This window comes from Filicampus tigris, chromosome 7 (genome assembly GCF_054856515.1).
Source record: "Filicampus tigris isolate MCC_2025a chromosome 7, RoL_Ftig_1.0, whole genome shotgun sequence".
Lineage (NCBI taxonomy): Eukaryota > Metazoa > Chordata > Actinopteri > Syngnathiformes > Syngnathidae > Filicampus > Filicampus tigris.
In genome coordinates, this window is record NC_141223.1 from 5689043 (window position 1) to 5705398 (window position 16356).

Here is a 16356-nt window from a genome sequence, read left to right on the forward strand (position 1 = left end):
ATTTAGCTAACATTTTCAAATATTCCTTTCTTCAAGCTAGTTAACCTTGTTCCATTGAAGCAGCTCAAAAGTGAATGGATCCGCCTCTGGAGCTACTGGGCAAATTCAAGGTGTGAATATTTACCAGAGTTATAGCACCATACTCATCTATTTGATGCGGTCCTTCTCTGTGTGTGTGTGTGTGTGTGGTTCTTAATACACACGCACATAGCAAAACGAGACGCGACTCGTTGAGACATGACATTTAGCCTGAGTCTTACAAAACGATCACTCCCTCTCAATTATTGCTGCAATATGTTCACCAACAATGATGGATGTGACATCAGAGTCAATTCACATGAAATATAACCTTTAGCCACACGAGCTTCTCCTCACAATAATAAAGTTGATTCATATTCAAGTGGTGTCTTAACTTATTGTCCACTCAACTACTCAATGGAGAAAGGTCATGTAGTAATGCCATGTTTTGAGAGCAACTTCTGATTTTGTTTGTTGTTTTGAATGATGCTCCATTTCCTTTTATCTGTATGGTACATCATTGAGCAAAGGGAACATTACTATAATTAGGGTTGGTCTGTAGTTACAATGATTTATTTAGTGTTAATTGTATTTCCCTCAAAGCAACAGAGCCTTAGGATGTGGTAGATGTTTCTTCTTCCTCTAATCAAAATTCCCAAAGAGGGGTATGAGTAGCCCTATTGTAATTTTCTATCCAAGCATGACATGTCTACAGTAGGTCCATAGTAGACTGTGACAGATCTGGAAGCTGATCTACAAAACGATCACAACCTGGGCTGCGTCTGCTAAATGCCACACATTGCCACGAGGTTCAATTCAGATAGATCAATTCAGCATGTGCAATCTGAAACCCGAGAAAAAAATGCACTGGCTGATATTTCATCTTTAAATACGTCTATGCAGGTGTAAAATTGCGCGCAAAGCAGCGCAGCCGATATGAGAGGCAGCAGGTAGAACTTGCCTGCTCCTGTAAACATTTATAAAATGTTGACAAAAATCATCGCAGCACATTGTCTATTCAGCAATACAATTGTGAGAGCTTCTGACTCATCTGAAGTCAGTCACAAGAAGGAGCCAATTCACTTGTGATAAAACTCCGGGCAACTCTGCATTTCAGTGTGTCTGCTTCATTTTAACTACTGGCGCCGACCTCTCCTGCAGCAATTGATTTATTATGATTACGGTCTTTGATTTTTTTTATTGATTTACTTTCTGGATCTTGTTTGACTCCTGTAATAACACTTCCACTTCCATCACTTCAAACTTAATTTTGCACTTGTTGTGCACTCCCAAATTTTCCATGGTGAAACCCATCAAAGTTATATGAAGCGCGAAACCCTCTTTTAACAATGGATATGAGCTGTCCTGATGTTTCCTGTAAAAACAAAAAAACATCACTAGGGAGACAACAAGTTGGGCTGTGGCCTTCCTCACGTACAACCCAGCCAAAAAAAAAAAAAAAAAAAAAGTGGCGTATGTAATACATCTGGCTTCATCATCCCAGTATAACTCACTATTTGCCTTAAGTGCTACTTAAACTCACCATGAAAGGAGAGAAAACTGTTGTCCTGATGTAATTTGTTAGGAAGATTTCAGCTATTAACTGCTATCTCTGATATCCATTGATTAGTTTTACTGCCATTTTTACACATCAGCCAAAAGCACTTTGAATCTGTGTAAACATTATAGTGGGCAAATTAATTAAACTGAAAACGGATACAAATTTGTTGAGAGGTGTTGTTTTGTCGATTTTTTTACGTGACATTGTGATTTTGAAGTACTAAAGCTAACTTCAGCAATCATCTTTTGCCTGAGTGTTGAAATGGAAATGGTCATCTAGTTTTAAAAAATAAAATAAAAATACAACAAAAATGGTGATTTTCATGTCATGGAAACGTGTCCCGTATGCTATCCTTGCTACAAGGTTCTTCTTTTATAACACAGCATAGCCAATCTAATCTGCTGTATTTAAATGAAGCATCGTATTCAGAAGACTGTCAAGTATGCCCATATTCACATAATACAGCCTTTCATGCAATCATACGCATCCATATTCATAGGGAAGCACATACAACGAATGGATCAACATGGCATTGTAATTGCAACCTAAACACATTGCTTAAAGGGAAGCAACGCAGGCGGAAGCTCATCAACTGATTTGCTTGATTAGCTTGACAAATGTAATATACAGCAAGGAGTCACAGTGAGTACATGGCGGCCTAAACAAGTGTCTCCTTTGACTTGCAAATGAGCCTTTCCACTTTTCAATTCTGTCTTGGCAGATGGGTCTGATAAAGCAAAGCATTTGTTGTACCTGCGATGTTGGAAAAGTCAGAGCACCAATGCCACGAGAAATATTTGAGAACTACATTTTTTTTTCCCCCCTTTGAAGTAAGCCCTGTGGAGTACAACACTTTTCCCGGCCTTTTCTGTCAGTCCCTTATTGTATGTTTTCCTGAAAGGATTCTTCAGGGATCCGCCTCAGCTCCATCATCACAGTAACATCTTAACCCTTTTGCGTCGAGCATATCATAAAAAACAGGTAGGTTCCCTTCACGAGCCACTTGAGCTTGGGAAAGAACGGTGGAAATCACTACACTCGTGGTCAGGTGAGTAGGGATGTTGCAAGTTACTTTTTTAACTGGGAATTGTCAGATGCTCAGGGCAGGAGGGTAGGAGGTTTTCAAGTTGAAACAGCCACAGATTTCCGTGCCACAAGTCTTCCTTCTTCTTGTGCACTGACCAAAGCAAATGTCGCAGGATCTCTGTCAACATGCTGGCTGATCGTTGAGATATTGAAGAGTTAAGTCATTGTGTGACCCCAGTCCTAGAACCTTTCTGACAAACCTTCTATGTATTATACGAACAATACGAACAATTAACTCGGATTTTGCCTAACAAGAAAATCCAGATTATTTTCTCTCAAACCCAACTTTACAATTGCGATTTCTTTGTAAAATAAAAAATGATGTATTTTGAATGTCTTTTATTTAATCTCAATTTTTCTTCTCTTTAAACTCAAAATGCCAGTCAATTTAACTTAATACACACAGAACAATCCATTGGCATTAACAGCATTTTACTTACACAATAGATTTCAGATCTGTTCTTAATCAAACCAATAATGAAAGAACAAAGTGCATATACCATCTGAAACGAAATCTTCAACATGAGAGAAGGTAGACTGTCAAGTCTGTAAACCAAACAGTCTGTCAGCAAGTCATTTTGCCAACCAGCTAGTGACTAGCCGTTCACCTTTCTCCCTGGTCTTACTTAAACATAAATCAATGATTAGTGCAAAATTGTCACTCAATAATACAATGCACTGTCAATGCACCGGTTGGACGAGTGGTCCGTTGTAGAGGAGAAAAAAAGGGATGCCTTTCAGACGTTGAGTAACTTGCTCACGGGTTGTATTGTCCATGCACACACTACACTACAGATCTATATTTGCCCGATTTATTAATTAAACGCTCGCTTGCCTGAGCAAATAGCAAAATCGCCGGTAGCGCCGGTGTTGTTGTAGTTTTTCCGTACTGCGCGCTCGTGGGAGGAAGTGGAAATGCAGAGGAAACTACGGTGGCTTAGATACATACATCAAAACCCAAAAAAATCGAACTTCAACGTTTTTAACATCGTTTTATCCAGAAAATTTGGTCTTTGTTCAAAATCACTTAATCGAGCAGCCCTAACTCAGAGTGTTAAATATTGTGCATCTGATATTTGTTTTTGACCATTCTTTTCCCCGTTTTTACCGCATACAGTAAAATGCGGCAAGAATGATAAAAGCATGAATGCAGTCTTGTAAACATGATTAGAGGTTTTTTTTTTTTTTTTTTTAACAGAAATTGAATCACTGGTTTCATTTTCCCCGATATGACCCAATCCTCAAAGCTGAATCCAATTCACAATTCACATGTGACATAAGGTTAAACGAAAAGATCTAGATCTCAATGAGGCGTAAAGCTGTCCTCTGAGCAGCGCTTACTGTCATGCTTCTGTGTTGTGCTGAGGAGCTGATATGGCTGACATCTTGTCGCACAATTACCACAAGTGATGTTCCCTGTAAGAGGAGTGCGTGAGCCCTTTTTACAGTGGATACCTTTCCGTACAATGGTGAAAGTGAAGAGCGGGCATTTTTGGCCATGAGGAAAGTTGTCATTGCATCAGCTATCTGTGTCCCTCAACCACAGCGAACACACACGGAACAAAAAACAAGTTCCCTCTTTTCACTGTGGTTTTAACCCAAAATAAATTACCAGAAAATTCAAATTTATTTACATTTTAACATGAACTAAGGTATTTCTTTGTTTTCCTAAATATAGGAAATCAATGACAGTTGCCTTTGACGGCAGCTACACTTATTGTACATACATTGAACATAAAACTTACACATGGTTTGAAGTATCAAGTGAATTTATGTCATAACGTCATGTTTTAATATTCACCACGATTGCACTAGTGTAAAAACATAAAGATAATTACAGATCCTACTAATAATAAGTGATGACAGCTAGCTAGTCAACCTGCATCCAGCCCAATCACCAGACTCAATGTTTCTTCAGTACTCACATTTCACTTGCTTCACTCACCCCCAGAAAATCTTTGGTTCAGTTGATATGGAAGATTTTTAAATGCGTAGTGTGTGTTCGTCTGAATGTCTTGTGTCATTTGTTTTATTTTTAGATTATTTAGTTATTAACCTTGATTGAACCAGGAAAACCGGAGTGGGATTAAACATGCCTCCATACCTGCTGACCTTGGGAGGAATTGGAATGAGGAATTCAGCTTTTGCATCATATTCATGAGAGGGGGAAGGAATTTTTTAAAAAAGCACTGTTGTCAAAGAATGAAGCAAAAATGTATGTAAGTGATGATCATCTGTAGGAAGATGTGTCATTTTCAACAGCTGATACCCTCTGTGTGTGTGTGTAACTGTGCGTGTGTGTGCAGTGCTGTGGATAAATGGCTCACTGATATTTGAATTTGGTGGATTAAAAAAAGTTTGTCAAGTAAAAACATGAGGTCAGGCAGAAAAAAGGAAGACGAATGGTCTTTGGGGCTCAAATCCACAGAATTCCTGTAGATGGAATAGCACGGCATTGTCTTATATTCTCTTCCAAAAGGAGAGAGAGAGGAGGAATATACCTGCTGATGATTTATTATCTAACATTGGTAAACGTGTTGTGCTTGTTTATTTGCAAAGTATTTGATCACGACTAATGTGGATTTTAAGTAAACATTTGCGCTTGCATCATTCCTCTCACTGTGCATGCTTCCACTGTTTCCACAGTTATCCTTCCTGTCTGGTTTCACCCCTTCCTTAACTTCCTGTTATGCAAGTCCTCTCCTATCGTTCACTTTCTGGCTTCCTCTAGTACTACTTCCTTTCACCCCACATGCATACTTTCATCTCTGCTCCTTCACAGTCTTCATATCTAAACTGCTGTGACGAAAATCATTCCTGAAAGGAATTTGAACTCTGGTCATTACTATGTTATGAAAAGCTTCACATACGCATGCACAGCAAACAGGAAAGTAGACATAAAGGTTAATAAAACTCCACTTAATGTAACATGGTAATAGTAGAAATAGTTTTGGCCTACATTTTTATCTACATGTGGGACAAAAAAAATTACATATTTTCCTATGTTGTCATTATGCCTTTATAGTCAGTCACCATTGACATTTACTTATGTGGCATTTTCATCATTCCATCACTGCATTTTCATCAACCATCACTGCATGCATGAAACGTGTTAGGCTAAGTTCACACCACAGGCAAATGCGACTCAGATCGGATTTTTCTGCCCATATGCGACCTGAATCTAATTTTTTTCTGACAGTTTATGAACGGCTCAATTCCGATTTTTTCAAATGCGAGCTGGGTCGCTTTCATATGTGGTCCTAGATAGGATACGTATCCGATATTTTCCAATGCAATCCTGGTCTGAACGGCCAGGTCGCGTATATCCGACATTGTCGTCATCCGGAGCCCAAAATGTGCTCCGCGCAGGCAGAGGGAAACTGTTGGCAGCAGGGGATCGAATCTGCAAAGTTGCTTTGAGTAACACTATTGACTTTATATTTTACTTTCATTTAATCCATCTTGAAACATGAAGCATAAAATGGACATTTATGGCGATCGTAGTAATTCAGCCACGGCTCAGATAGATTCATTTTTTACGCACGGTTAAGACGTGACGTCATCGTTAGTGACGTCTCCATGAAATGAGATATTAAAGCCCCGCCTCATAATTTCGCCCAAATACTGTATTTATTTCTACCTGCTACCTAATCGCTTGACTGTATAAATGCCCCGACACGCTGGACCACATTTACTTCCGCAAACACAACGTCGGGTGTGACGTCGTCTCTTCTTCTGCGCATGCGGGCCACTTTGACGACGCATGTGTTCATAAAGCAGACAAGACCGAGGTCGCATTTATAATGCAATATGAACGCTTACACACACAAAAAAATCTGATCTTTTCAAAAAATCCGAATTGACCATTAACACCTGTGGTGTGAACCTAGCATGAGATGTGCCCCTTTCATTGGATAACAATTCTGAGTGAACTTCTGGAAATGATTATGCAATCAATTAAAGTTACATTAACCTTTATTCTTACCAATTAGTCTTTCCAATCAAGTCATAACATGTCATGTGTTTGCCAAGAATTCCTCTCAAAGAACAGCCCACACTAGCTTACACCAAAACACACTCTGTTGCAAATAAAACAGATGAACAGAAGTACATGCGCATTAGCCTCTCTCAGATGTGGTTTCGTCAGTTCTAAATTATTTTTCTGGTTAGTTTAAAAGTCTAATCACCTTCATAAACCAAGACTCCAGACACCCATCTTGTCCAAAGAAGGCTATGTTTATTGGTTCTTTAATTAGCACAACTGTCTCCAGTTGTATTGACATTGCACAAGTGTTCTCTAATGACCAATTAGCCTTTTAACACCATGGAATGTGTTAGCCAACCTCCCACCATGTTGTACATTATTCAATGCAACGTAATGACTGCGATGTTATCTCGTAAATTCAAATGATGAAAAACTCTCTTCCTCTACGGCAGGGGTGCCCCAAGTTTGGTTCTCGAGAGCCCCTATTCGGCCTTGTTTTAGATTTTTCCCTGTTCCAACACACCTGATTTAAATGATTATCGTTATCAGGCTTCTACGAGCTTGATGAAGAGATGATCATTTGAATCAGTCGTGTTGGAGGATCGAGATTGGATCAGGGCAACTGAGGACCGGACATGGGCACCCATGCTCTACGGCAATTAAATTAAATATGGAGGGGGCGGGCTCCCCCTCTCAAGCACAGATGTTTAGCTGCCTGTAGTAATCAATGATCTCAGAAGTAAGAAACAAAATATGGATGGGTACGTGATTTGAAGCAAACTGACTGTGCTGAGGGCTCTCAATCATTCCTGCTCCCTTTTGAAGATGCGACGAGTGTGCATTTTGATCGTCTAATCGAACACCGGCTAACATTTTCGTCCAGTCTCATCACATCAACGAAAGCTCACACGTTGTCTCGTCATGATTTTTTCTTCAAAGAGCTGTATTTATAGTCCGTCGCTGTTTCATTGCCATCATGAAGAAAAAAGGACACCAACGAAAGCATTTTGTCATCCTCTGACGAGAACAACACTGGTTAATGATGTTTGGAAAAAAAGTCAAGGTAACATCAATCCGGCATAATATTATCTATGTCACCAATACTTTGTATACTGTCGAGCAAAAACATTGGATCAAATATAAATTTCTTTTTTTGGGGGGGTGGGGGCTCAGTGTGATATGCGAAAGAAAAATAACATCTATAAAATAGCTGAAAATTTGATGCCCAGTTTAAAATGTTATTGTGCCTGCTTGACTTACACAATTGCAGTGTACTAACCTAAAACATGTTGTTAGAACCATTTAATTTTTTTAGCTGGGGAAACCTAATTAAAAGTATCATGGACTGACTTTAAAAGCGTGTGAGTTCCCTTTTTCCACAATTAAAAGTTGTAATGCATAGGCCATTACAGTATCTGTACAGTCGACCGCCTACATAATATTTATTACATGTAAATGAGTCTATAGTCTACGTTTTAATGAAGGTTGATTAATTTTTTGTGGGTGTTTCTATGTTCCCGTCTGTGCACTTGAGTGCTGATTTTCACTTGCATGACCAGTGACTTGCTCTTCTCCCAAACCTGCAAAATTTAGTAGACTGCACCTACAGGTACCCTGATGGCAGAGTCACACAACATCACATGCACCAACCATGCAAATGCACACTTGTACAAAGTTACAACAAGCATTGAATCGCATGAATGCACCAGGACACATGCATTTCCTTTTTAACATTTATCCGTGCTCCCTCAGACACACACGCACATGCTCACAGTCATGTGGGAAAATAAAGGGAGCTCTGATATGGATGGTTGCACAAGGTCAAACACTAAATGTGCGTATGCAAACCAAACACGTGCATGTTCAAGTACACAGATGCATGCAAAATTAGGGCATACAAATGAACACTGGCACTTGGATTTAGCTACGGGCCTGAAAATAGATAGAAAGCACAAGTGGACAGTAATGAGAAAAAAAGAGGAAGATAAAGGATCAAAAGACTGCAATAGAGAAAGATTGAGATAATTGGATGAGGAAAAACAACGAGATTAACAAAAAGAATGATATAGCACAAATACAAGACTGTAATGTTTCAGAGAACCTTGAAAAATATATTTAGTAATTTGCAGCGACATTAAATTAGATGATTAGTAGCTAAAATCTTTGCCAGGTCCAGAGATTTCACCATTTTTGCATCACATAATTACAAAGAGTTATGCATGTTTACCTTGAAAGGATTGTGCTATTTTTATCTTCGAAATCTCTTATATGTATTTTACATGAATAAACATACCGTGACCAGGGGTGGGAACAATCTTTTTTTCGATGCATCGTTCGACGTATTAAAAAGATTCTGAATCAATACATAGGTATTAATAATCTATATTTATAGTTTAACTAAAAAAAAACGAAAACGATGCACAGGCGAGTGATTACGTGCATTTGTACGTCCGTGCTAGGCTAAGCTAATACATGGCAAGATGACGAAAAAAGCAAAACCTCATATGAGCGGAGCAAAGTCAAAGTGTGAAATATAAATCTTTGCTGTTCCTTGACTTTTTATTTTAATGTGTCAGTGTTTTACATGGACTATAAAATGCAAGCCAACGTAGTGATGCATCGGAATTGCAATCGAATCGAATCATAGGCCCCTGAATCTGAATTAAACCGAATGGTGGGCCTCTGAATCGAAATCGGATCGAATCGTGAGGTACCCATAGATTCCCACCCCTAACCGTTACTGTATATTCTAATTTTTGATACAGACATACTGTATACAATTGGTTTCTATATACAGTATTCTCTGAATCATTCTGAAGGATTGTTCAAGTATTCTTAATATGAACCTAAAAGCGAGACAATACATGAGTGCCATAAAGAATAGTTGATTGGGTGTAACTATGTTCTGTTCTATGCCAACTCTCCAATCAACATTCATTATTATTGTGATTAAACACGGACCAACGGAATGTAAGGAGGGAAGCACCTTAAAAGGACGAGCATGGACGGGGTCGGAGGACGATCATTTTTATGAAGAAGGATGGAGGGACAAGGACGGAAGAGTACCGCCGGATGGAGGACGAACCGGCAAAAAAGGGTTAAGTGCCCAGCTCTGCCATTTTCTATTCGCACAGAGCCACATTCTATACCAACCAGCAAACAATGCGTGTACTAAAAATTTAAACACATGGAAAGCTTTTGATGAAAAAGCCTCACCCCAAACACAGCTGTTCGTGTGCCCTCTTTCTGCCGGAGTGTTTGCAGATATTTGCATTTAATGTGGTTTATTCATTGACTAAACCAGAATATGCCTTTCCCCATATGCGCAGTGTGTGCTGGGGTTTATTTTGCTAGAAAGAAGAGTTGGAAGGAACAAAAGGCAGTGACGCGGGGAGGGAAATGAAGTGTTAAAGTCATGGAAGACTTTAATAATTTAACTTTAATCTGGCATAAATTTTCTGGGGAAAAAGACCATCACAAATTACTTCTGAAATAAACTTCCACTGAACTTCCTCTTGTTGTCACACATTTTCTATAAAAAGAAAGACGACGGAAAAAATGCATGAAATTGGAATTTGCTCCTCTCTTTGCCATCACTTTACCGTGGTGGATATGGTTGTGTCCCATGTCCCAGGAGCTAAATTAGTGAGGCTGTATGCCCTTTGGTGAGGAACATTTTTTGGACATTTTTTCCATGCTCGGATGCCCAATGCCCCTCTGGAACAAGACCTGAAGATGAAGCTTGACGACGAGTGTCTGGTGGCCAGGTACGTATCGGTCTTTTGTCTGCCTTACTATGGGTTCACCACTTGTGAGAGGGGTCAAGAGGGTCAGGCGCATTTTGAGTTGTGCGGAGACTAAAAGCAGGGACAATCAACAGTCCGATTCCTGGCTACAGAAGCTGGTTCAATATCACCGGTGTGGCAAGAATGGAGCCTGAGCTGGTGTGGGAGGACGAGAGGACTAGATCGTCAGGCTCGCCTCCACACACAGCTTGGGCCCTTGTATTAGTCCCCCTGGAAGCTATTGAACTCTCTTCCACTCTGGAGTTGCCCACGGTGAAAGACACAAGCAGGTGTGGGGATACACTGGCCAAAGGTCTGTGTGCTGGGGTTTACCCTGGAGGAGGAGACTAGTCCAAGCCGTATAAAGGAAGGTCTGGACTAGGGCTGGGCGACATATCGTGATTCTGTCGTCATCTAGATATAAATATACAGAGTAGGCATTTTACAAAATTTAGCTGGTCTGTCATTCGTCATCCGTCAGCGGCTAGGGCAGGGGTAGGGAACTGTGGGTCCTCGAGAGCCATATCCTGCTTCTTTTGGATCGCTCCCTACTACAACACACCTGATTCAAATGATCATTTTATCAGCATGCTCGGTAGAAATTATCCTGATCATTTGAGTCAGGTGTGTTGCAGTAGGGAGAGATCCAAAACAGGCGGGATATGGCTCTCGAGGAACCGGAGTTCCCGACCCCTGGGCTAGGGAATGCGTCCGTCATTCATCAGTCCGTCATTTTTCATGATGAACTGAATTGTTATCGTCAGCCTGTCAATCCGTCAGTCAGTACGTCATTGAAGTCCGTCAGCTAGTTTGTTAGAAGTCCGTTGGTCCGTCAGTCGGAAAAAAGAAAATGTGCGGCTTCATTTCAAATTGTATGCCTTCATTGGTGGAGGATTGACAGACTTTCACAGTGGAAGTCAGAGAATTAGAGTTAGGTTCCAATGACTGAAAGTCGAGAGCACGAGGGACGCTGGGAGTTCAGAATTGATTGCCAGCGGCCTGACGTGGAGAAAACAGTTGGCGAAACTTAGAGACAACAAAGGCCAGAAGCATGCTTGTGATGAAGAAAAAAAAAAAATCTAGAGGGGGAAGACAAAACATGCATTGGAAGAAGGGAGAGCAAGACAGGCATATTGACGTGTGCTAACACGCTCACACGAGGACGGACAGCATATCACTGCAGGCGAAACTACGGTCTGAGTTCAGCAGGAGGCCAGAGAGAGAAGATCAGTGTAGGCGGACTATGTCATGTCATTCACACACGATATTAGCTCCAAACTACTTACCAAAGAGCAGTAGAAGGGAACACAAATACACCTTTCAAGTATTGTCATGTCATCAGAGTCCAACAGGTGTTCGTGCGATTGATTTACTACAATGGAAACTCTAAATTTTGAAGATATTGTTTAACTTAAAGAATTCACCGAAAAAGTTAATTGGCGTCTCGTTATGGCAGCGCAGGGGGGTACTCGTGATGGCAACAGTGCAATCCAGGAAGTCTTCATGTCAGATGATTAACCCTTCAAGCAAATCCTGTCTCAGCACTCTCACTTACCATCCATGTTAAAGTTGAGAATGTTTTAGTATTGTTATATTTTACTATTAACAATCACATACCTTTTATACTTGTGTGACAGTTAAGGTCGTTAAACATGCCAGGCCGATTGAAGGCACTGGAATGTAAATGGTATATAGTCCAAGTGTTGATATACAGTACGTTTGCTGAATGATTGCAGTTATACGTCTTTGATCCCCTTGAATCCCCCAAATCGTTGGGTAATTTAATGATTCTAACCTTGTGGGGACAGTTTGGGAAAGGACCTTATCGGTCCACTACATTTTGCCATAAATGTGTTGCAAATGTCAAAACGAAAAAGGCACATGTAATGTTTTCTGTTGGCACTTTCCTGCCCGACAACAGTTAGAGAGTGCCTTATAATGAGATAAATGATATTGATAAATGCATCCATCCATCAATTCCCTTAGCAGGGGAAGCCCAGACTTCTCTCTCCCGAGCCACTTCTTCCAGCTCTTCTGGGGGATCCCGACGCATTCCAAGGGTAGACAGAAGATGTAGTCTCTCCAGCGTGTCCCGAGTTGTCTGCGGGGCCTCCACATGGTGGGGACATGCCCGGAACTTCTTACCAGGGAGACGTCCAGAAAGAATACTAAACAGATGCCCAAGCCACCTCATCTGGCTCATCTCAGTGTAGAGGAGCAGCGACTTTACTCTGGGTTCTTCCTGGGTTACAGAGCTTCTCACTAAATATCAAAAGGAGAGGCTGAACACAATAACAAAGGAAACTAATTTTGGCCACTTGCATCTGTGATATTGTTTTTTGGTTAAGACCCGCAGCACGTAACCATAGCTGAGAGTGGGAACGTAGATCGATCGCTAAATTGGAACATTCAATTATTCAAGATTCAATTGTTGCTAATAAGGTCCCATTTTATGATCAGTGGCTTGAGTTGTCGATCACCTGGTTCTCTGAACATCATTGAGAGCGAAACAACACATTAGCGAAAGTTCTGATCAATATGTACACTCGGTAAACAGGTAGTCTGAGTGCTGCATGTGGCAGGCTTGGCATGACTCATGATTCAATTGACTGAAATGACTGCCGCTCACGAAGTCGTGAATCCAACATTTAAACGTTTGGATTGCCTGAATTAAATTATCATGACTGTGGTATGTTACTTGTGGAGATCTAAACTGGGAAAGTTGCAAAGGGTAATTTAGTGGAAGGGGACCTCGAGTTTCTTTCAGGCACAGCAATTACACATGCTCAAACTGACAGTTGCTGTCTTAAATTGATTATCTCACCACTCTGCAATTTATCTCAATTGATTTCTTATCAAGCTTTTTGCACAGCCATACAAAAATGTCAATGTTTAGGATGCAAGAATACATTCAGTATTTGTTGTAAATAAATACACGCATCTTCTAAAAGAGGAGTTTGACTGCTTGCAGTGCACCACATCCGCTGAAGTCTTCTAGGCATATAGGTCTTGGCTTTTTTCTTTTGTCTGTTTGTGTGCCTAGCTCGCTGAGGGAATGAGCTTAAATATTAATGCATCAGGAGATGGGAAATGTAATGTGGTGCCAGAACCACTTTTAATAGAACGGCACCAGTGAAAAATTCCATCAATCAGCAAACATGCCCGATTTAAGGAATCCTCTACTTTCCAAGGCGTATTTGGCCTTGACAATAATAAAATGTTTAATTAAAGCATTGACTTGCATCCCTCATATTTTATGTATGATGGCGTGCTGCAGAAAACATCCCATTTTGACATTTCTGTAGCTCCAAGACTGTGTTTTTTTTTTTTACATAAAAAAGAAAAAAAAGACTGATTTCCTTTTAAGATTGACATTTCTCTTGGAATATAAAAAAAGACATTGTATTGAAAAATTGGATTGATTTGCTTCCTATTTTGTTTCTCTTGGAACTTAATAAAATAACCACTAGAAAAGAAGCATCTTTCAATTTGATGCCATTTAACCGAAATAATAGTAACATGAAGTGTAGGGTGACCCAGTATCTGGCCAAAGCGTCCAAACATTTCACTTGTCCTCTCTGTGTAGACCTGTTCTTGCTTTATTTTATTGATATATGTCAGAATGAGGGAATGAATTACAAATCATGACAACAGTGCACAGGGGCTTTAAAGAGTGAATTTCCTGTTGTGTAAAAAAAAAAAAAAAAAAAAAAATTAAAACGTGCAGTTTTTGTCACACAGTATATGTTGAAACCATCTTTATGACCTGACAGTAGAATTTTATTAAAAATGAGCTTTTGAAAAAAAAAAATCATCCCACTCTGTCTCATCTAATTTTATTGTAATTATTATTTTACAACACTCTGCACCTTGACAAGAATAACCTGACGGAAACTGTAGTGACAGAAGGCGTGATGGAGGGGGTGTTGTCAATCATTTGCCGTGTACACATGGGCACACGCCGTAGGGTGGGGACACTCGTCAACGATTTCCTTGGCTGGATTATTTACCTATTGTTAGCAGCAAACGTTAAAAAGAAGGAATTGGATAGCTCTGGAGACATAACAAATGGAAACTTATGTAACTCTGTGTCCTACGCGGCGGCAACATATAGGGCTCGTGTATTTTCATGCCCAGTGCAAGTCTAGTGCGAGCTGCGGTCGGAATCTGTGCAGTGAAGGGCTCGACTGGGTTTTGATATTATCTATATCAGGGGTGTCCAAACTTTTTGCAAAGAAGAGCAGATTTGGTGAGGTGAAAATGTGTGGGGGCTGACCATTCAGTTTCAAGTTGGCTAAATCTTTCACGGCATTTGTTACCGGTCACCTTGTCGTAGTTTGCATGTTTGTAATCTTGATATTGAATTTCATGATAGCAGCCACAGTCTCTTAGCGAACTTGGCAGACACAGTTGTTTTGTACTTCAGTGAAAAAAATATGACAATTTCCATTTGTCCTGGAAGCAACGGCCCTGGAAGCTTTCTTTTTCTTCGTATAGCGCCTCTCTAGAATGTGTAGCTATAATGAGAGATGGCTAACCTGAGTTCTTTACTTCTATTAATAATATGCCAATTTTTAACAAAAACAGTCCCTGTGATTACAGTATGGGCATCTATTTAAGGTTTGTCAAAACGTACTGAATTGCAATTTAATTATTCAACCATTGATAATCTGTGCCATTTACTTCTCACTTATAACACTAATAATACCTCTAAAGCTACTCTTAACTCTTCGAGGACACTAATATCTTTGATAAAAAAAAATGTTAGACTTCAAAACTATCAATAGTACATATAACACGAATTTCCATGCAGGCACTAAACACAGTGATATGAAAACCTAGAACATTTAATTGTAAATAAAATAAATAAATTCTCCTCTCAAGTTGCTTTGTTTCACAAATAAATCTCTTTTAACTGATCGAATATTCAACACAAAATGTCCACATACACAATATTAATGCAACGGCCCAATCGATTTTCCCAACAGCAGGCAACCACTAAAGCCACATACCCATTGTCACATAACGTTGCTGGCCAGATCGATGCTTGTGACGTAGTAGCCTAAAACAAAATCGCTCCTTCACCCGAAGGCAAAAAAAAAAAAAATGGGTACCTTTCAATTAAGCAGGTTCACTACTGCGGTCCAAACGGCAGGAATGAGGAAAGCAAGCGATGAGATTCCACATCCAACACGCGATGTCAGTCAAGTCCTCCCGTCCTCCCAGTCCACAACGCTGTGCGGCTTCGGCCAGGTCCTTGTCGTCCTCGGCAACGTATTAATCCACACAGGCCTCACTTGTTGCGTTAGCTTGTCGATAGTGACGTAGCAAAATCCATGCACACTGATTAGTCTCTGTGTTAGCGGCTAATTCCACGAACGGAAGTCTTCTGCTGAGTAGTCCACTCAAACTGACCAACTCTATCACTGCCAACGTTTTCCAAAGAGTCCTGGTCGAACACTTTCGCCAACAGTGGTATAAGTGCACTTTTTGTAAACTTCTACACGTTTCTCTACTCATCGTTCTCTCTCACTTTTCTCGATCTCCTCCTCCTTCGCGATCTCCGTCCCAAACTCACTTCTAGTCCTCTGACCCCAGATATGATTCGCTCATTTACATAAGAAAATAAATAAACAATACTAATACAATAAAAACTCTTTTTTTTCATGTGCTATTATTAAACAAAATACATTTCAACAGAAAGTATTATACAACAACAACGTATTTGCTATTTAATAATATTATCCAATAGACAACCTTCCAATAGTCAATAACCTCATAACCCTATTACTGGTAAACTGGTAAAATATTTTAACGTTACACACAATTCCTATTTATTGAACATGAACTTAGGAATCTACATTCATCTGGAACAATTAAGTAATTTTTAACCTGTTTACATCCGCTACAGTCTCCATTTT

General features: G+C 40.0%; 1 long non-coding RNA gene across 1 annotated transcript in view; it reads right to left on the minus strand.

Moving 5' to 3' along the window:
* Window positions 1–15994, minus strand: part of LOC147144534 (uncharacterized) — a 46637-nt gene extending 30643 nt beyond the window's left edge. Inside the window, exon 1 of the long non-coding RNA XR_015087501.1 lies at window positions 15550–15994. This is a non-coding gene — a long non-coding RNA (uncharacterized LOC147144534). The remainder of the gene's footprint in view (window positions 1–15549) is intronic.
* Between the last annotated feature and the right edge of the window lie 362 nt (window positions 15995–16356).